Genomic DNA, 20,628 nt, shown 5'->3' with positions numbered 1-20,628 from the left:
GGCTGTCAGGGGCTGTCCTGGTGTCCTCTGTGCTGCCACCAGTCCCAGCCATGGCAGTGGGGAATGTCCGTGCAAGACAAGACACAAGTGAGGGTGCTGAGGCGCTGGCACAGGGTGCCCAGAGAAGCTGTGGCTGCCCCATCCCTGGCAGTGTTCAAGGGCAGGTTGGACACAGGGGCTTGGAGCAACCTGCTCTAGTGGAAGGTGTCCCTGCCCACGGCAGGGCGTTGGAACTGGATGAGCTTTGAGGTCCCTTCCAATGCAAACCAGCCTGGGATTCTATGATACCCACCATGATGCTTTCCTTACACTGCCCTGATGGAGAATACCATCAGCTGTCCACAGCAATATGAAATTGTAGTGGTCAAGCTCAGCACTGCTCACTTCTGCTTTGGCACGAGTTAAAAAGGCTACAGAGCAGCCTGGGGGACTTGGGCATTCTGGAGAGCTTCCAGATCCTGAGGAGTCCTGGAAAAAGTGCAGCAGCTCTGAGATGTCTTGGAGGAGCAGCTCAGGATGAGGATATGGGGCTGCTGGTCCTGTCACAGCTGTCAGGAAGAAATGAATGTGCTGAGTTCAGTTTTACCAGTCTGATCAAAATCTTGTGCCAGAGCATTGCCTCAAGCACTGGGAAGCGTGTGTGCTTTATGTCCAGCCTCTTTGCCCTCCTCTGCACTTCATTTCACTCAGCTCCTTTCCTCTCGCCTGCTGGAAGTGCAGCTTGCACTTTTCCCTTTTCCTTGACAGACTGTTCCTCTGTTCTTGTTTAACCCCAGTGCTGGCTGTACACAATAGCTGTGCTGTGTGACAGGCACAGGGCAGTCTCTGCCCTTCTCTCCAAGCCTTTGCCAAGCTTGTGCCCACAGTGACTGTCATACCCTTGGGGCCCAAACCTCCAGTGCCAGCACCCAGCTCAAAGCCTGGGCACGGTTCCATGTTGTTTCTGCTCTTTTCTTTCCCTCTCGAAGCTAAAGGAAGCCTCCAGCAGTGGCTTTGAGCTGCAGGGTGGGAGCCACATCTCCTCCTTGTCCTGGGACCCCTGCACAAAGCCCTTTGACTTAACCCCAGGGGTGAAGTCCCCAGGGCTAGAGGTCAGGTTCAGGCTGAGGAAGGGAAGAGCAGGTTCTTCCCTCTTGAGCTCAGGTGCGCTCACCCTGCAGCTGTTCTTCTGTGGATTAATAAAGATTAGTCCAGCTTGATACTGTGCTGTTACTTGCCAGGCGCTGCTGTGCTGAGACAGCAAAGAGCTTTTACATAGGCTGAAGCATGGAAACACATGAAAACACAACTGGCTTTGTTTTTTTGTCACTCTGGGACCCATAACATGTGCTGGCAGCATTGTGGGGCTTCCTTTCCTTGGTGGCCCAGGGAGTCTGTGGTCGCCTTTTCATCGCATCTGGTAGGTCAGGAGTTTCAGCCTCCTGCCCCATGTTTGTCACAGCTTGTTCTAGAGCTGACACCCATCCCACCCTTTCCTGTCTCATCTCGGGCTGCTGTGGCAGCCACACTTATCGCTCCACAGCAGCCGTGGACATGTGCCAAATACAGCCCCAGCCTGGGCTACAACAGCTTAAAATAAACCAAATAGAGTTTTTCTTTTAAAAATGCGCCAGGCTTTTCAGTAGAGGTGCTGTGGAGCATTGTGTGGAAATCGCTGGGCACCAAATGCAGAGCTGCGAGACAGGAGGAAACCTGGAAGGGTGTTATATGTAGAAGAGATGCAGAAGAGAACTTTGTAGAAGTGGGCCAGGTCTGGTGGGGAAAGCATGGGTGGATTTGATTGAAGAAACAAGCAAAGGAGATGTCAGAGCACTCTGCTCTCGCTAGGCTGTGGTTGAGGAAGTGAAAAGTGGGTTCTTCCCTCTCGAGCTCGGATATACTCACCCTGCAGTCATTCTTCAGTGGATTAATAGAGATCAGCCCAGTCTGATACCATGCTTTTACTTGTCTGGTGCTGTTTTGCCCTGCAGAGGTCCAGCAGAGCTGGCACCTGCCGTTGTGGGATCACCTTCTCCTGTATCTCCCCATTGGGTCAGTATCTGAGGCCACCCCAAGGAACCTGTTTACATATAAGATGAGTTTATCGTGGTACAGAACTCTTGTAACCACCACTTCGCCGCCCAGTTTGTGTTGTGCAGGAGAGAAGTTGCGTTCATGAGCGCAATAACTTGCTCTGCTCACGAGCCTGTCAATCCCCACTACTTCATTGATGTATAATCTATTCCTCCTCCAGCAATACCATCCTTGCACACGTCCCTTCCAACCCAAACCATTCTAGGATTTTAGCAAAGTATGTCCACAACTTATCCTTATGCTGCTAAGTTTAAGAGCCCAAATAAGTCTCTGCCAGCTGAGACTGTGCGCCTGGGGAAGGGGAATGCGTTGTGTGGCTTTACTGACCTTAGTGGTCTAGAGAAGAGCCTCAGGGCAGCTTCTCCTCTCTTCTTTACCAGCTGTTGGGACTATCAGTCTCCTGCTGTTGGAGGCTATGGTTTCATGGGTGAGATGCTCTTGTTTTAAGTGAACCCTACTTAATAAGGAGGTTTTACACAAGTTATACAACTTAAATGGTGTTCCTCTGGTATGTATTTTATTAACCCAGTGATTAAGCTGAGTCAAGCTCGCTTGCTGCTTGCTCTCCCTTACAAGTACCTTGTTTTCTGTCAGCAAATTGGCGTGACCCAAGGGCTGCAAAACCAGTTCTGCCGCTCATTTACAGGAAAGGGATCGTCGTATTGACGGTAGATATTTTCTTAATTTCACTGTGTGAACCACAGGTGTCTGCTGGCACCTCCATGCGGCTCAGCGGCTTTGCTCCTGACTCTACAGATGAAACAGCTTTTGCCTCATCTGATGATGGAAGGTGCAGAACGGGGAAAGCCGGAGGTGACAAGCTCTGAGCCTCTGCTTGCTTTTCTCTGGGTTTCCCGTAATACCTGTGGAAAGCATTGGTTGTGTTCTGTCCTCCTAAAGCAGTTACCTGCAGGATTACTGAACTATGGTGACCTCCACATCCCGCAGCGTTTCTGCATCTCGTTAAAGAACGGCATTGTGCCTTCCTGGGAATGTGGGCTGGGAGCCTCGGGAATGAGCTTCATCCTGCTTGAATACTGCTGAGCTGGGACGTTGGGGAACTGCCAGGCTGGGGGACAGGCTGCACGGTCCTGCCCATCACCATGCATGGGCTTGGGCAGCCCAGTAATTACCCCCAAGTCATTACACAGGCAGTGACACTCATTGGTGGGAAGCACTGAACTGGCCTGACGTTGCTTTCTGGAAGCATGACATTGGTTTTAACGTGATGCCAAGGTGCCTAAATCAACTTGACTTGGCCATCCCTGCATGTCTGGACCAAACCCTGAGAGATGCTGCAGGAATGTGTCTGTGTCCCACTGTGTCCACCAACAGGTCTCACAAGCACCAGGTCTCCATGGCTGCTCCTGCTAAGTGTGACTTCTACATATTTAGGAGTTACTAAGCAGCTGGTGGATGAAGGGCAACCACACAATTGGTCTTTTGAGAGTGAGAGTACACCAGAAGCCTGAAAGCAGAATTTAGTTTCAATCTGGAGAAAATCGAGTTTTATCAGTCTCCGTTTATCACACTTCTGTCTGTGTAAACTTTTGGAGTTAATGATTTTCAGAGGATATTGGTTCCCAGACAGGTTGCACGGTGGAAAGGTTGCATTAGGGACTATTTACTGTCACTGGAGCAGCAGCAGCATGTCTGCAGCTCCTTTATGCAGCCACCGCTTTCTGCTCCCCACTCGCCTCAGCACCCAACTTGCTGCTGCTGAGGAAGTGGCTTTGTGGAGCAGCCCCGCTGCAGGTCGACTGATGTAATTTTGCTTCTAGTGATCTGTTATTATAATGGACGTGTTAGATCGAGTAGATGTGCAGCAGCAAGATGGAACTGGAAGTGTTCAAGGTTGGATGGGGCTTGGAGCAACCTGCTCTAGTGGAAGGTGTCCCTGCCCATGGCAGGGGGTTGGAGCTGGATCAGCTTTAAGGTCCCTTCCAACCTTTGATTGTGTAATACCCATCTGCTTTTAATGCACATTGATAAGTTGCTCTTTATCACCTGTATCTGGATTTGTCAATATCTTACGCTGTGGTTTAAGTCCTTTTGTTGCTGATGGATGATGTAACACGCCTGGATGCAGCAGGCTCTTGTGAGGTTAGTGATGATGGAGATGGCTGGAGCTGACAAAGCTGAAGTGATTTTATTCCCCTTACAAGAGAAGGGTGACTGCAAGCTACATAAAACAGGCTGGCATTTGAATTTCACATGTGGTATTTGCATGGATCAAGGTTCCCTTTTGTGAGTCTTTCCTGGGGGAGCAATGCCACCTCTGCTCCTTGGCAAGGACAGAGCAGCTCCCCCAGCCCTGTTTGCAGCCCAGGCAGTGCCACGGCTGCTGCTCCTGAGAGGGTTTAACTGAGTGGTGGAGAAACCAACATGTGTTTGTGCTGAGATAATGAGGCAGAGAAGAGATTAGATAGAGAAAAAGGATTGCTTTATCCATTCAACCCTTGGAGTTCAGCCCGCAGGAGAAGCCAGAGCGGGTGCAGGGAGGAGGATCAGGGGTCAGGGACAGTGCTGCTGCTCCATTTCGCCTCCTCACTAACATGCACTAGTTTTCACATCCTGATATGTTTGCCTCCCTTTCAGGAAGAAAAGGCACAGCCAAAAGCCTTTTGCGGAGGTCAGGAACCACAGCAGCGACCATTCCATTTTGAAAATCTCTTTTCTGGCACAATAAACAGCATTGTACGAAATAGCTGACATTTCCCATGTAGCCGTTGCATCACCTTCCTCTGCACAAGTATTGTGGTTAATAAGAGTCGAGTGTGTGACAACCCGCCAATAACAGCATAAATCCAGGAGGTCCCGCAGCACATGAAGGTGCTCTGGAAGAGCTGCCTCTAAAAGAGCTTTAACTTGTATTACCCTCCACTGTAACTGGTTTTATTAGTTCTGACAGATGAAGACAGTGCACTGCAAGAAACTTGGGGGGGATTCCCTGTAGCTTTTCTTCTGTTTATCTCTTCTGCTGCATGGAGCAATGAGAAGAAAGATGTTTTTCTCTGATGATGGATCAGTGGAGATGACTCAAATAATCTGTGTTCCTTTGTTACTCCTCATGAATGAAACCTATTGGGTAGAGCAGAGCAAGTGTCCCTTTCCTTGTAGACTAGAGTTAGCAGTAGCATAATCATCATCTGAACGAGCACAGCCTTGTTCATCAAAGACAATGAGCTCTTCAGTGCCTCCATGGTCCTCTGCAGCGTGCTCAGGGTTTGAGTATCCTGCTGCTCTCACTCACGCACCCAAGTGTGGGTCTAGGAGCAGAAGACCAGATACCCAGTTTTGACCAGGCTGCCCTCTCTGCAGTGGTTTCAGCTTTGCCAGTTATATATGGTTGTATTTCCGTGTATGATTCATGCCAGCTCACCTCGAGAAAAAGCAGCCACCTCTACCTGGTGCCAAGATACTGTCCCATATATAATTTAAGCTGTAATCACCTGCAGAAAAGCTGTTCCCTTCTGCCCTCCCTGAGAGCTCCTGCCAGCCCCGGGCATCCCTCTCCAGCTGGCACACGTTGGATGGGGCTTGGAGCAACGTGCTCTAGTGGAAGATGTCCCTGCCCGGGGCAGGGGGTTGGAACTGGATGAGCTTTAAGGTCCCTTCAACCCAACAATCTGTGATTCCGTATTTTCCAAGAAGCCGTAGTGCAAACTCCCACTCCCCTCCATCCGCATCCCAGGCTGTCCCGGCTGAGCTGCTGAGCCTTATCACCAGCACTCCTTGGTTCAAAGCCAATTTGTTTTCTTCTGTATCGAGCAAACGATAGACTTATGAGCTAAGGCAGGTTTTCTTGTGTCAACAACCCAATCTGCAAGTCCTCCTCGTATGCTGATTTCCTTGTTTAGAGAGAACCCTCTGTTTGCCACAGTGTGCATCCCTCGTATGCAGGGAGCCGCTGCTGTTTGCCATGGTGGAGTCACCGCTGCTATTTTAAGACACTGGTGCCCCAGGTGAGTTTCTTAGCTGGGAAATGACTCTTTTATTTGCAGGGTTTGAGCAGTGAGATGTCCCTCCTCTTTTTGAACTACCCTCCTCCCTAGTCGGGTACAGCTGCAGGTGGAGAGGAGCTTTGCCATTGACTTCAGCAGATCACGGCTCACCCTGCAGCTTCCTCTAGATGCAGCACTCAAGAGAACCCTAAAGCTTTCCAGCTTTGCTCTTTTCTTTGGACAGGAAAGCATTCCCAAAGTGCTTTTCCTCCTGATAAGCAAATTATTGAAGTTTTTGATACTCAGCCCGTTTTAAATGTAGTTTTGAGTTCCAGCCTGGGTATAATGCTCAGTTGCACCCCAGCAAACCCAGGCTTGTGACCTTGATTACAGGACTCACGCCATTAGCTCGGGTTTTGTTTGGTATGTTTGAGAGGAATGGAGGATGCTGTCTCCCAGCCAGCATAAACAGAACTGAGTCAGTTTTAGGGGGAAAAAAAAGTACATCTATTTGTTTAAGTACTTCTTACTTTAATTTATCCTGTCTGCACGCCTTTGTTTAGAACCAAGAGCATACACGGAGCAAGGGACAAAAAAGCCTCTGTGTGTGTTCAGTAATATGATTTTCATTATTATAGTACCAAGCCTGCTTGAGAATGTCTGTCCTTTTCCCTTAGAAACATGATGAGGAGAAGAAAAACATATCCCTTTTGGCTACCACTATTTTTTTATTGAAGTAATAGAGCTGGAATGTGGATAAGCTGCTGCACTGGGAGTCATGTCTGTAGCTGCTGCTTTGCTGTACTCTCTGGTTCTGGTCTTGGGTCTCCTTCACACCAAGGCAGAGCTGTGCACCATTGCCCTGTCCCCCTTTTCCTCATGCCCTGCTTTCCATTAGAGGGCATTTGGGCTGCACTTGGAGCATCCAGGTCTCCATCCAGAGACAGTTGGAGAAGCAGAGCCAGGCTCGCCAGCCCACCTTATAAATACACTCAACTCAAAGGCTGGCTGAGTGCAGACCATGCAGCCATGTTTGTGGCCCTGTGCTTGCCCCAGGATGAGTTTTGCCTTCCTGATGTGCCGTATGGCCCCACCACAGGGGCTGGGCTGATGCTGCTGGTGCAGGCTGGGCGCTGGCTGTGGTGAGCTGGGGACTTGCTCAGTATTTTGAGCCTGATGAAGGTGAACCCAAGAATGTGACTGTATTATGGTGAGCCCCATGACTCTGTTATGGCCTCGAGCAGGGAGGATTGTAGCTTCTGAGTGAGTTTTTTGTTTGTTAGGGCTTGTAATGTTGACATGTTTGATTTGGACATGGTTTTGTGTATGTCTGGTTTCCTCTTGGCACTGCCGTTTCTGAGGACAGAGTGCATGGCACTGCAGAGACAGCTCTGATGGCTGAGGCCATGTTAGTTATTTAGTCCAGAAGCTTTCCTTTGGAAAAAACACTCTGCTAAAGAAAGGGGGAAAAAGGAGAAGAAAAGGAAAAAGAAAAAAGGATGGAGCAGTATTCTGTGATTTCGTGTTGGCTTTAATATTGGTTTGAAGCTGATCAGCAAATCTAACATGAAAGCACAGAAAGCTGGCAAGGTGATGGTCCTGGGTTACTGCTGCTGGGTCGTTAATTCCCACTCCCGTGATCTGGTCATTATCGCTATTGTGTCATGAAGTATATAATCAGTCCCTGTTTAGCTTCAGTGTAATGTGGAGAACACAAAACCATGGCACTAAGTGAATGAGAAATAACTTGTTGTGTGCAGGGAGGCTGGAGATAATCCCAGCCTGCTTTGCGTTGGAAGGGATGTTAAAGCTCATCCAGCTCCAACCCCCTGCCACGGGCAGGGACACCTTCCACTAGAGCAGGTTGCCCCAAGCCCCTGTGCCCAACCTGGCCTTGAACACTGCCAGGGATGGGGCAGCCACAGCTTCTCTGGGCACCCTGTGCCAGCGCCTCAGCACCCTCACAGGGAAGAATTCTCTGGGTGCCCCTATCACAGTGGGCTGGCATAACCCCACATTGCCCTGGTCACAGATGGGAGAGGCTGAATTAGCAGGAATTAGACACCCTGAGAGTAAATGCTGTGGTTTGAAGGAACAACCCCAGCCATGATGATCAGGGTTCCTGTGGTGAGGAGTGTCCATGGTTGCTTTAAACCTGGCAGGGCGGGTAGTGTCGCGTACCGCTGGAGCCAGGTAAAGGGTCACTGTGCCATAAATAAGAAGTTATGATGTACTGCACGAACCTTGAGTCATCAGGATGAGAAATATTGCTTCCCGTAAATCAGCATGAAGCAGAGCTGAGCAGCAAACAGCCTGGTGGAGGCTGTTTTGGGTTGGTCTGGACAAAGAGAGCAGCTAAGCCCACAGTGGGGAACCAGTGCAAACCCTTTTGCCAGAAAACTGGCAAAACTGTTTTGTTTTGGGTTTTTTTTGATGGGGCTTGGAGCAACCTGCTCTAGTGGAAGGTGTCCCTGCCCGTGGCAGGGGGTTGGAACTTAATGAGCTTTAAGGGCCCTTCCACCCCAAACCAGGCTGTGATTCTACGATGATGATTCTCTCACGGAAAGCTGCAAGAGCATTTAACCTACTGAAAATTAGAAACATCACTGAGAGAACTTCCTTGGATATCACATAATGGCTGCAAGCAAAGTGCTTTGTCAAAACAAGCAGATTGACAGAAAAGTTTTGTCTCATCCTTGGGCTTACGCAGTGAAGTGCTTCATACCCAGTTAGTTGCAGTCTAATAGCAGTGGTAATTTTGACTACTGGGCTGTACACAGAAAACTGCTCTCATGTCCAGGTGTTATGAAATGCACTCATAAGAAATTGGAACCTCTTGCTAAATTAATCCTGTTCTGCAGCATAACAAGTTGCTGGTGGGGATATATTTGGTTGAATTAGGACTCTAACAAATCCAGGTAGCACTGTGTTACAACCAGTATTTCCTAGACTTATTTATGTAATTTAGTTTTATTTTAGTCTTGCTAGTTTCACCCTGAAATAACCCTTCCAGCTGCCACGTGGAGCATCTTTTCCTGTCCAGCAACAGGAAGAAATGGCCCAAGTTAGTCTGACTTTTGGGCAGTGAAGGGGAAATAAAGCCTTCCCATTACGGATCTCTGACAGCCTTACAACATAATAGATTTGAAAAGGAATATTCAGTTGGGACACTTTCCAAGGTCCTTAGCCATAGCTTTTAGCCTTGTTTACAGAGCACTGCCCTGGTTTGGTCCTTGCAGAGGAATCCTGCAGCCCTGGGGCACCAGCGCATCTGAAGCACTCACAACCTTTTGCGGTTTCATATCTTCAGACCTTTTCATCTGAACCTCTCTGATTGCCCCATAAACATTAATGAGTTGGTTTAGCATGCATCACTAGGCTAGGAAGAGTGTCAGTATTCCTGTTTTATAGATGATGAAAGTACAGAATAGAGAGGAAAAGCAAATAGTGGCAGGTTTCCTGATCCTAATCTTAAGCTTTAAGCGTTGCATTGTGCTTCCTGTTGATGCAGAGCAGTTCCCACCATGACCTTCATTATAGCATTGATTCACATGATTAAGGTGAATGAAATTATCGGAGTTTCTTAGCTAGGTAGTCAGGCAGCTTAGTTTTTTTCATACTCCTGCTTTTGCTTTCTTGTTTTAATTGCTAGAATGAATCAAGGCTTGTTTAAGGTGATAAGTAGGTATTTGAGTGTTCTTGAGATGAAGCATTCTTCCTACAGGAACGAGCCGTTGCCCATCATATCCATTGCCTGCAGAAGTGGCAACTACTCGGGCACCTTCTCTTTGCTGCTGGAAGTGTCTACCAGGAGCTAATGAGCACTTCGGAGGCAGTGCAGGAAACATCTGCATGGAGGTTTCAGCCACATTGGCACCCACAGGGATTGTAAAGCCTTTTACATCTTTGAAAATGGAAACAAATCTGCTGGGGGTGCAGGAAAGCATATACATAATGTGTTGGATCAGGCCCATATGGCAAAGGACTACAGATTTAGCTGGCTTTAGCTCATCCTCACTGATGTCATATCCTCACCAGGTATCTGGGCTCTTGGGAGACTTAGGATTTGCATTTGCTGTTGAGAAATGCTGCAGTGAACATTTGAAGGTAACGAGGGAATAAGGGAAGGGGGTGGATTTTACTCCAAACGATGTGAATCCATCGGGGGGGGTTCCCTGGCATCACGTGAATTCCCAACAGATGCGTTTTGATTAAAACCAAAAGAAACTGAAAATATGAGTCAACAGTTTATCACGTGTGAGGCTGACTCGGCTATTTCTCAGCGCTGTAATAGCTGCCAGCAGTATCCCATCCCTCCTGCAGCCCTACCCTGCCTCTTGCACTTGCTGGTATGTGATGCCTGGTTAACATGGATGAGGATCTGAGTGTTGCAGGATCAGCTGAGAATTAGGCATGGTCTATCTTCATGCCTCGTCCACGTCTCTGCTGCTGCACCAGAGGCTGGGCCAGGTTGGATCATAGATCAGGAGCTGAGGGTGCATACGGAGTCTCTCCTCCTTGGCAATCCCATGTCTTTTAGGTTTTAAAGCTTTTGGGTGATTTTGCTGTGAGAAAGCTGACTGCATTCACCTGAGATGAGAACAGGAAGAGCTTGAGGGAGCATTTGCATGTCAAATAAAGAAAAGTTCAAAGAATCAAAGCAGCGATTGAAAAAGGGAAGAAAAACACTTGAGTACATCGAATGGGACATCTAGTCTAGGTCTTGCTTTGCCTAGAAAGGTTGGACCAGATGATCCTTGAGGTTGCTTCTGACCTGGGATTCTAGGATTGAATGTCTGCTGGTGTTTGGTGCTGTTTCAGCCTGGTGGCTTCCATCACACTCACCCTCTCCCCTCCTGTGGTGTGTTGTATTAATAACTTCTGAACTTGAACTACACGCTCAGCTCTGCAGGCTGAGAGCTGCAGCCCTGACCGGAGCTTGGAGGAGCTCAGGATCCCACAGGGTGAATTAGCAAAGCCCCAGGAGCAGCTCCTCATCTGTGCCTGTTGAGACCTGGAGCTGGTTTTGGAGCCTGAGTTCAGCGCAGGGCTCCCAGCAGCACCAGGCACCTCCAAACTTACTCTCAGTGCTTTATTAACTTATAAGAGCAGGGGATTAAAGAGGTCAATCCTCTGCTGTTGTAAACTGGCATGTGCAAGCTTAATATTTGCACTCGCTTGATGTGCATCCAAGAATGTTGTGTGGATGGGGCTGGAGTTGGGGATCTGTTGGCAAACAGAGTTTCTGCCCTTGGCAGTGTGTTGGTAGCATCAGTTGGAGTGTGGTTCTGCTTACGGTGCTTCTGCACTTACATCCCGCCAGTGCCATTTCCTCTGCCTTCAAGCAGGGCAATAACTCAGAGCCTTGGCACATACCAGCACTCAGTGAGGTCCTCAACAGGATGGGGAACTCAATGCATGCCCCACAATGGGCATAAAAATGGAAGAAAAACAGCATTGCCTTCAGTCTGCAAAGCATATACCCAGCAGAAAGCCGTCTGGGAACTGCCTTCCCACGGGGAAGCACCCAAATCCTTACCCTTTTAGCTCTGAAGGGGCTGTATCTGCTCTACAGAGACAGTTTTTGATGGGCTTTTAGTAAATAAGTGGGGTCCCCCCTAGCCAGCCTGTTCCCCCTTCCTCTTATGGTGGGAGCTGGCACCCACCGCAAGAGCTGCAGCGACTGGAGCAGGCAGATAGGCACAACGCCAAGTCAAGATGCCTTTTGGTTGACCTAGGAAGAGTAAAAATGTTGAGTATGGAAAAAAAAAAGACCTACTTGGAGGAAGTTATGAAAATCACATAAATAAGTCTGTGAACTTGGCCACTGTACAGCGGCGGTGCTGGAAATAGCTGCAAAAACCAGGCTGAGTCATGGTGAGCAAAGCTTTAGAGAGCTGTGGCTTCTGCTGAAGCGTGAGGAGCAGGGTGAGAGGAGGAAGGTGATGCCACAGCTCATGGCGAGGGCTCGTTCTGTCTTGGGGAAGTCGCCTCCTTTAGCATCTCGCACGTTTGAAGGTCATCTTGCAGTTCTTGGCTTGGTATTACAAGGGCTCAAAAGGTGTTTGCTTGAGCTTGGAAAAGAAAAACCATAAACAAATGAAACACAGTCTCCACAGGAAATTTTGACATAAGTTCTGTGACTCAACCTATTGATTAGCAGTATTATGTAAGTTGGTCTCAGTGCTTTCTTCTTGTCTTGTCTTGGGTGCTACTCAGTGTTAATGGAGATAAAAGAAATTGTCAGGTACAAAGCTGAAAATCCATATTTTCAGGTTTTTCAGTCACGCTTTCTAAATACATCATAGGAACAGTCTCCACTGAGCCCCTCTCCGGGGGCAGTCACCCACTGCAGTGCTCCTTAGTACCAAAACAGGCAGGGTGCATCGGGAAGCAGGGCTTCATCCCCTGGGAACAGTCTTGTTTGTGGTCCTGAACATCTGTGGGGTAGCACCAAGATTAAGTTAAAGGTTAAACAGATTGTATTGTGAATGGTGCAGTCTGGCCGAGGACTCTGTCCACAGAAGTGAGGTCAGGAGGTGCAAAAGTTACTTAGAAACTTCATGCGTTGATGGTAGCTCAGGTGGATGCTGGTCACAGGCTGAGAAAAACTGAAGTATTTCAGCTCATTTCCACAAGACAGTTGTTTTTTGTGGGTTTTCTTGTTTTAATAAACACAACTGAAATGTTTTATTTTGATTTTATATTTATATGGGGTGATTTAAGCAAAATTCAAAATATACTGGTGGGAAATTCCCTTTTGATCTAAATCATGTTTCCTGAGACAAAAGCGCGGTGATGAGCAAGTTCCAAACAACTCAGATTTCAACATTTGTTGTGGTTATTTGAGACAAACAATGCTCTGCACATTGAAGTATTTGATTTCATCTTGTTTCATGATGTAATTGAGTCATCCCTTTATGTTTATGTGCTTTTTACCGCTAGTAACCAGTGCTAGCTGGGTACAAGGTGCAGGTGATGGATGCTGTGGGAGTGATGCCAGTTTATATGGCTTTCCACTGACTCCATAAGCAAGTAGGACTGCCACCAGCTCTTACTGTTGTGCGGCGAAATTCAGCCTAAACATGGTCTGAAGCCCTGTAAATGCAGGATATAAATGCAGCTGCTTCCCGAGATGATGCCTGAGTTCATTCTACCTGAACAGAAATGGCCGAGAAGTGATGAAGCTTCTGCAAGGGCTGGTCCTGGAGTTTACATCAGCTATTTCCAACCTTCTTTTTAGTGGCTGATGGTTGTTGCTTATTAATGTTGTTCAAGGAATTTTGCATCATTCAAAGGGTGTGTTTTAGGTTAGAGCTGACTGCTGACAGGATAGCATTGAGCAGTGCCTTCAGAAAATAATCTGAAATACACACCAAATACAAAGTTTTTAGAGGACCAGAACAATCTGACTTACTACTTACTTACATGCCCTTTTCCAGAGGTTGAAAATGATGGAAATAAAGCTGGAGGCTGGAGCTTATCTCCGTGCCAGAGCCATCTCTTGGGTCTTGAGCAGCACAGAACTCCCTGTCTTGGTTCACATTTCTCATTATACGCAATGTGCTTGTTTCATTCCTGGAGTAGCCATGAACTCCAGAGCTTCAGATACCTCCTTGCCCTACTCCTAGCCAGCAGCAAGCCCTGCATCAGTCATTGTGATGCACAGGATGAGGCAGTGGAAAGCCTGCAAGTCCCAGCATGGCTGGACACCACCTTATTACAAGCTGGACAGTGTGCAAGGTGTCACATCCAAGTGTTTAAGCGTTTTCTTGGGTCATGAAGAAAGCAGATCTTAGGCAGTTAAAGGACCTTAAGACAGTGCAGAAAGTGAGGAATATGTGAAATTATTTTTCCTGGTGAGCTGGGTAGGCAGGAATGGGTAAACTTTGGGGAAGCAGAGGCTGTGCAAGGACTCCCACAGCTCTTGGTGGAAGGCTACAAAAGTTTTAGGCTCCCCAGCTTAAGTTTTCACCTTCCAACTGGACTGTGAGGAGACAATCTTTGTCTTGGAAGTGACCTCAGGGTAGAAGCATTAGAAAAATGCAGTTCTCCATCTTCACATCTTGCTATGGCAAAGCCTTCTGCAGGGCAAACCCTGCTGTCCATATCACATGGGATGGGTTCTAGTGTGAGGAAGACGATGCTGCTTTCTCACTGCAAGGGAATGTAGCCAGAATAAGGTTGTGAGGCAGGAGGCTGGTTGGCAGGGTGTAGGCAGAGCTGCCAGCCACTGCTTTAGTGACAGTGTTTGGAGAAGAGCTTTATAAGATATACCAAAGGCATCATGTTGTCAGTTGTCTTGGTACCAGTGTTGTAAAAAATGCATGTGTGTGTGTATATATATATGTATGTAAAAACAACACTTACAGGGAGAATGGATATCAACATGTGAAGAAATTAAAACACTTCGGCAAAGAAAGAATACTTTTTATCGGCTGATCTAGGAATACAGTAATATTCAATATGTTAACATTGTCCCTTTCTTTACAGTTCTTGATACATGGTTTGTAGCCAGAAGAGGCGTGGGATGAAGCCAGAGCTGGGAAACCTCCCCATTGGAAGCAGGGATGTGGATGCTCCTGGAGCAGCAGTTGATGGGCTGCACACCCGGCAGCTCTGGGCAATGGCCATTGGGAAGCTCTCACCATGCAGCGGCTGTTGGGTGTCTGTTGTGACAAGAGGACAACACAGGGAAAAGTGGAAGAAAGTCGTTTGAGTTAGTCCTGATCCTGCACCCAGGCTCTCAGCCATGTGCTTTGCAACCGGAAAAGACTAAGATCTTAATTCTGGCATTTCTCATGCGTTCTGCAGCCAGAACACGGCCCGTGCCTGCTCTGCGTGGGAGCTTTGGGAATGCTGGTGTGCTGGCTGTGTGGTTTTAGGTCACTTCCAGAGAAGCGGATTCATTCGGATGGAACCAGCCAGCTGGCTCAGCACGCAGCCATGTTGTGAGGGAGTGAAGGACAGTTTCCACCTTACATCACGTCGCTGTCGAAGGGCTTGACCTTGTTTGTGTCTGTTACTGCTGGATTTATCTTCACCGACATTCAGACTCTGACCCTACGAAGGTCGTTATCAGATATTTCTGGATTTCAGTGGCCAAATGACCAAAAACAGGAATCCCAGCAAGGGCTTCCCCTGCCCAATGCAAAATAAAGACCAACCTCAGCTGAACTAACTCATCCCACTTCAATCCCTTTCTTCAGGAGGACTCTTCACCTTCTTGGAACCACCTGGTTCATTAGAAATTGGCTTTCGAATGTATCAGGAATGTAGACCTCAAATTCCCACAGGCACATGTGGGCATGGTGGAATGAATGTGTATATTGTATCTCAACAATCTAGTCTTCTGGGGTTGTCAGACTTATTGAAGGAGGTTTGAAACAGGGACCGATTATCTCACACCAGGCGTTGGGTCCTCACTTCACTAATTGAACAACTCCATTTAGGTTTCTTATCCTAAAATATAGTGCTATACCCTACTCAGATATTATTTAGAAAGTGTTTGATAAGTAACATCATTTGCACTGAAAATTAAATTAAGGATGTTAAAGAGGAGTTTAATAAAACAGGGTTTGGGGAAAAAATCTTTGAAGATACACATTTTAGTTCACATTTCAGATGTAGATTTCTCAAGGATGCTGACAGGATTAATTTCTCCTTTGTACATGTAACATTTGTTCCTATAGGCCATTATACAGCTCTTTTCAAGCTGAGTATTATACTGGAATACAGCAAAAGCCAGATTTAAGATATGAAACTGGAGATGACCACATTTCATACTGCATAAAATGCACCTCTGGAATTTTCAGTTCTTCTTTTTCGCTGTATTACAAATGTATTTATAAAGTATCGTGGCTGATGAGCTAAAAAATTGGGGGGAGAGAGATTAAAAAGAAGGCAAAAGCCCTGTGGCTTTGGATATATTCACTTCAAGTTTGTGGTTACTCTTTCCCAGGCTGCTTAGAGGTGAGTGTAGGTTCAGTCATCGTATTGCTGCTTCACCGGTCCCTGCTGGTGTTTCTAAATGACTCTGATAAAAGATGGTGAAAAACAGACTTGTAGTAAATTGCATCATCCTTGTTATGCATTTTAAGATGAGAACACAACACAGGACCTATGTGTCCGGGTCACACTCATTCTTTGCCCTTCTCCATCCCAGCAGCCTGTGGTGAGTGCAAACCCCCTACATTCTGCTGTGCATTAACTGCATGACCCTGTGGCTCCAGCCAGGCGGGTTTCCTCCTTTGCACTAGAAATCCTGCATTAGCTAGTGGAGGGGGAGACACCAGATTTCTTTTTGATGGAAGGTAAAGAGCTGCTCAGCATGGAAGCCACAGCCGCTGTGTGCAGGACCCCATCAACTACAAGAGTTCAAGTGGTCTGAACCAAGAAATCTTGAATGGCACTTCACTTTCTCACTGCCTTTATCTGTGCACCAGCTCTTTAAACTCCTCTCTCCATAATACAAACAGCTTTTTCCTTCTTTATCTTTGAGAGGTTTTACTTTAACCTCATTAAACTTCATTGCCAATTCCAAAGCAGACTGAGATGAAGCAGCTGATAGCTGAGAATATAAGTTACAAACTGGTACTGAAGAAATACTTGCAATAAAACAGCCTCTCCAAATGTGTTTTTGGACAATATACATCACCCTGAGTTACAACAGGAAGAAGCAGGAAGTCCCTGTTTGGCAGAGTTACATCAGGAATTAACCCAAGCCCAGTCTCTGGGTACAGCCAGGGAGGGCTGTTGTCTGTTGGCTCATGTGGTCGGTTGCTGCAGTGCTGGGATATATTTATGTGTTTTATGATGTAAATATAAGTAAGCAGAAACATAAACCTGCCCGGGTACTTGGCTCTTCTAAAATAAACCCACACAACCACAGATTTGGAGGGAGGTAATGCAGATGCTACAACTAGAACAAGTGTAAGAGTCCCTGCTCGCAGCCTGCTGCACTGGCCTGTGCTGTCCCTATGGGCACGAGTCGGGGGTTACGTTATTCTGGGAGTGTCCTGTGATCACCATGTGTGAGCCTGATACAAATCTGTATCCCAAAGCAAGCCCAGGTGCTTTAGCCAGGGTGTTCTGCTGCTGGGTAGGACCTCAGTGCTAATTTGCACCAGCCTGTTTGCACTACTGCCTGTTTGCAACCTGTTCTGTAACTCTTCCTGGCATCCATCCTCATTTGGGTACCAAACTACACCAGGTCCCCTGCACCTGCAATGCTCTTTACTCTGCATCTTACTCCTATTACTACACATTCATTTACTAAACCAAAATAGTCCTGAAGTATAAGTAGTGCCCAAGCATAAGTAACAGATCCTTTTGGTTTTAATGTTTTCTACCCTGGGTAGAAAACAATTCAAGCCTGCTATCAGGAAGCCAGGCTTTGCAACTGAGGGGTTATTTTCCCTATTGCAGCTTTTGTAGGAGAGGGAAAATGGTATCTTAAATATGAAGTGCTCCATGAATCAGTCCTCACCCAATGGTGTGTTTCCATTGGCACCCTGATACCCTTGGTGATCTGGAGCCTGGCGCAGACCTCTCGTTTTCCCACTTACTATAAAGCAGGAGTGACTGTGCGTGAAAGGAGGCGCCTGGATGTGAAACCAGCTGAGAAATATCCTGGCCACTTCTCTTTTCCCACCAGCAGATATCGCTTCAGTTCCCATTTCCTAATATTGCCTCTTTCATCGACTTTGGCCCTTTTCACCACTTGCTTGCCAAGGATCTCTGCGCCTTGGACCAAGAAATAGTTCAGCTATTTTAAATTAAGTGTTTGCTATTCCTATTGCATTTTATCTTCAAATGGGCATTTGTCATCCCTTCTATATGTTTATGACTACAAGCAATACAAGCTAGAGTAAAATATTTACGCCATGCTATCCGGCCATGGGGGTAATCTCTGTCCTCCTCACCTCTTGCCTACACCTGACTTTTAGTGTGACACCTACACTCTTTCTTTTAGCTAGACCCTTCTTTCTTTTCTCTTTCACCAAACCTTGGGCCACTTCCCTGATCTTTAACATTAAACGGACACCAACTTGTATCTCAAATAAATACCCTGTAAAATGTATGAGTCCCAGACCATTAGAAAGTTGCTGGGATCCTTGCAGTGAATCAGGCTGGAGCTGGCCAAGTGATACCTGCAGTCACACCCCCACCAGCTCATCCCTAGTTTGCTGTTTGTGTCAGTTTTGTGTATTTAACTAGTGCTGGTCACACCACAGTGCCTGGGGCCTTGTTTGTCACCAGGGATGGTGCTGCCATTTGGGGATCACAGTGCACAATGGTGAGGAGGGGGAGGAAGGCGGTTCTGCTGGTGGTGCAACACACACTCAGGGTCTGGGTGATATTTCTTGCTCCTACAGCATGTGTCCTTTCCCCCTGGCTGTTAGACCAAACACACCTCATTATCTGTACAGGAACTATCACAGTTCAGTGCTGATTTTGGCCAGGAGCCTTGGTGCTGCTTCAACATAAAAATTCAGTTGGAATTTGATTGTTTCCAAGAGACCTTTCATCAGGCATTACCAGAAAAGAGATGATTCAGACCCAAAGCTCTTTGTACTCTGACAGCTCCATGCTGCATCACTGAGCTGATCTCTTCCCACCCCAGGTATCCCTAGACCCCCATTTATGAGCTCCTCTCATAAACCAGCTTCTGCACTGCAGTCCTTTGCACATGATGATACTCCAGGCAGGAAATCAGTAGGAAGGATCAGGTTGGAAATGGTGGGGGTTTGGGACCTGGCTCCTGAGTGTGCTCTCTGCCTGTTTGCAATCAACTGTCCCAAAAACCCCTGACCTTTACAGCTATTATTTTCAGAGCTCTAAGGAAAAGGAAATAGGAAGTAGAGCTGCTGCAATGCATTTTTGCGTGGGTTCTGGTGTGCTTCCATGTGTTGCTGCTTATCTTGTAAGTGGGTTTTGTTGTCATTTGTATTTAAATGTTGGGACCAGCACCTGCAGTTCTTTGCTTAAGCTCAGCACCCTGCCATGCTCTGGGTTTTCTGTGGAGCAGCTTGGCCATGGGCATGTTTCAGTGGTTGCATCCTGCTATCAGTAAGGGCTTTGTGGTGATGTTTTTTAGCACAGGGAAGAAGGAAAGGAGCCAGTAGGTCTGTTTATCTGAAAGCAGAGATCCTGGGGTGGCAGGACCAGCTCTACCAAGTGATGTGCAGCAGAGCCAGGCTGGGAGCTGGCATTGTGTCACCTCCTCCTTGCACCAGGTACTTTGATACTGTTTGATGCTTTTATTACTTGTTACCCAGGGATAGAAGTGCTTGAGATAAACTATGAGTGCAGTCCTGCTGGTGGGAATGTGCTGGGGTTAGGGAGGAGACCTCCAGCTAATATGCTGGGACAATAGGATGAGAAATAAGGGCAGGTAAACTGCAGGATCTGGGGTTTAATAACTCTTGATCTGGGGTATCTAATGCCTTAGATCTACATCTAAGGAAGTTTTCATATTGCTGTTTGAACTATGTGTGGTTTAAAAGGGCTGCAGTCATTCTTGGGTTTAATTCCCTGTTACCCTCAGAAGATTAGAATCTTGTCTGCAGGCAGTGCAGTCTGCTGGGCACTTGTTGGATATGGGCTTGGTGGGATGATCAGTGAATACCTGGAGGGATAAGAGCAAAACCAAACATTTATGCAGCAATCAGCCTGCCAGACCTGCAGGGTCATGAGCAATGACAGAGTCACTTCCCACCCCATTGGTGAGATGTGGAGTGGAAGGAAAGGATAAATCCATATTAGTTGCAGGGAAAAGACAGTATACTAGGAAGCAAGTTCTTAGTCCTTCAGGTATGGCCTTACCTGATGCCCACAGGCACTTCTGGCAACACTCTGCTGCAACAGCAGCAGGCTGCACACTCCAGCTAGGCATGCTATAGAAATGCTTTGGTAGAAAGTAGCTTAGACTAAATCTACCCTGGCTAGAGAGGCACTTCTACAGCCACCACCCCAAGCAAAACCAGGGAGTTTTCAACTGCAGAATCTCAAACAGCCACACAGGACGCACCCTGATTTATGCACTAAGTACCAGGAAAGGCTTTAGTTCTGTTTGTCACTTTGCAGGTGGTGACGGTTGCTCCAGCATGTGAAATATGTCATGCCTGACACCTCAGTTCAGGAAATAGTGGTTTGCTCGGCAGAGGTGCAGGAGGCAGCGAGTTGTTATCGTGTATAACATGAGCCTTTCTCACAGCTGCTCTCCATTCACTGGGTTGGTTTTCAGGGCAGGAGAGCTTGCAGAGGGCAGTGGTGGCATGTGCAGCAGAGGACAGGTCCAAGCTCTGGAGTGTTCTGTTGAGTTTTGACACTGTAGTGAGTTGGTTTTCCTGCAGGGCTGGGCTCACATCCTGCAGACCTCGAGGTTCCTGTTCCCCCATACAGTGTGCCTCAGGTTTGCTGAATGCAGAGAGTTTACTGTGAAACTGCCACTGAAGTGGCTCCAGCCACATCTGGGTTGTTACTGTGTGAAGTGTGTTGAAAATCCCTTCCAGCCCCTTACCAAGAGGTCAGGAGGTAAGGGCAGGGCTGTGCCAAGGGGATGCTGTGTCCATCCTGCAGGTGGGAAGGCAGCAGTGGCTTTCCTGCC

The 20,628-nt window shown here is 47.4% G+C and overlaps 2 long non-coding RNA genes across 2 annotated transcripts; both read left to right on the top strand.

Moving 5' to 3' along the window:
- Positions 1-387: 387 nt before the first annotated feature.
- Positions 388-19,134, top strand: LOC115615596. Its single transcript, XR_003994094.1, has 3 exons — positions 388-536; positions 6,324-6,326; positions 19,122-19,134. It is a non-coding gene; the product is annotated as an uncharacterized LOC115615596 (long non-coding RNA).
- Positions 11,284-15,406, top strand: LOC115615597. The gene is made up of 2 exons (XR_003994095.1): positions 11,284-12,186; positions 14,511-15,406. It is a non-coding gene; the product is annotated as an uncharacterized LOC115615597 (long non-coding RNA).
- Positions 19,135-20,628: the final 1,494 nt, after the last annotated feature.

The sequence above is a fragment of the Strigops habroptila genome, chromosome 12 (assembly GCF_004027225.2).
Source record: "Strigops habroptila isolate Jane chromosome 12, bStrHab1.2.pri, whole genome shotgun sequence".
Taxonomy (NCBI): domain Eukaryota; kingdom Metazoa; phylum Chordata; class Aves; order Psittaciformes; family Psittacidae; genus Strigops; species Strigops habroptila.
Note: the sequence above shows the minus strand (reverse complement) of the source record. Positions and strands in the feature narration are given on the sequence as shown.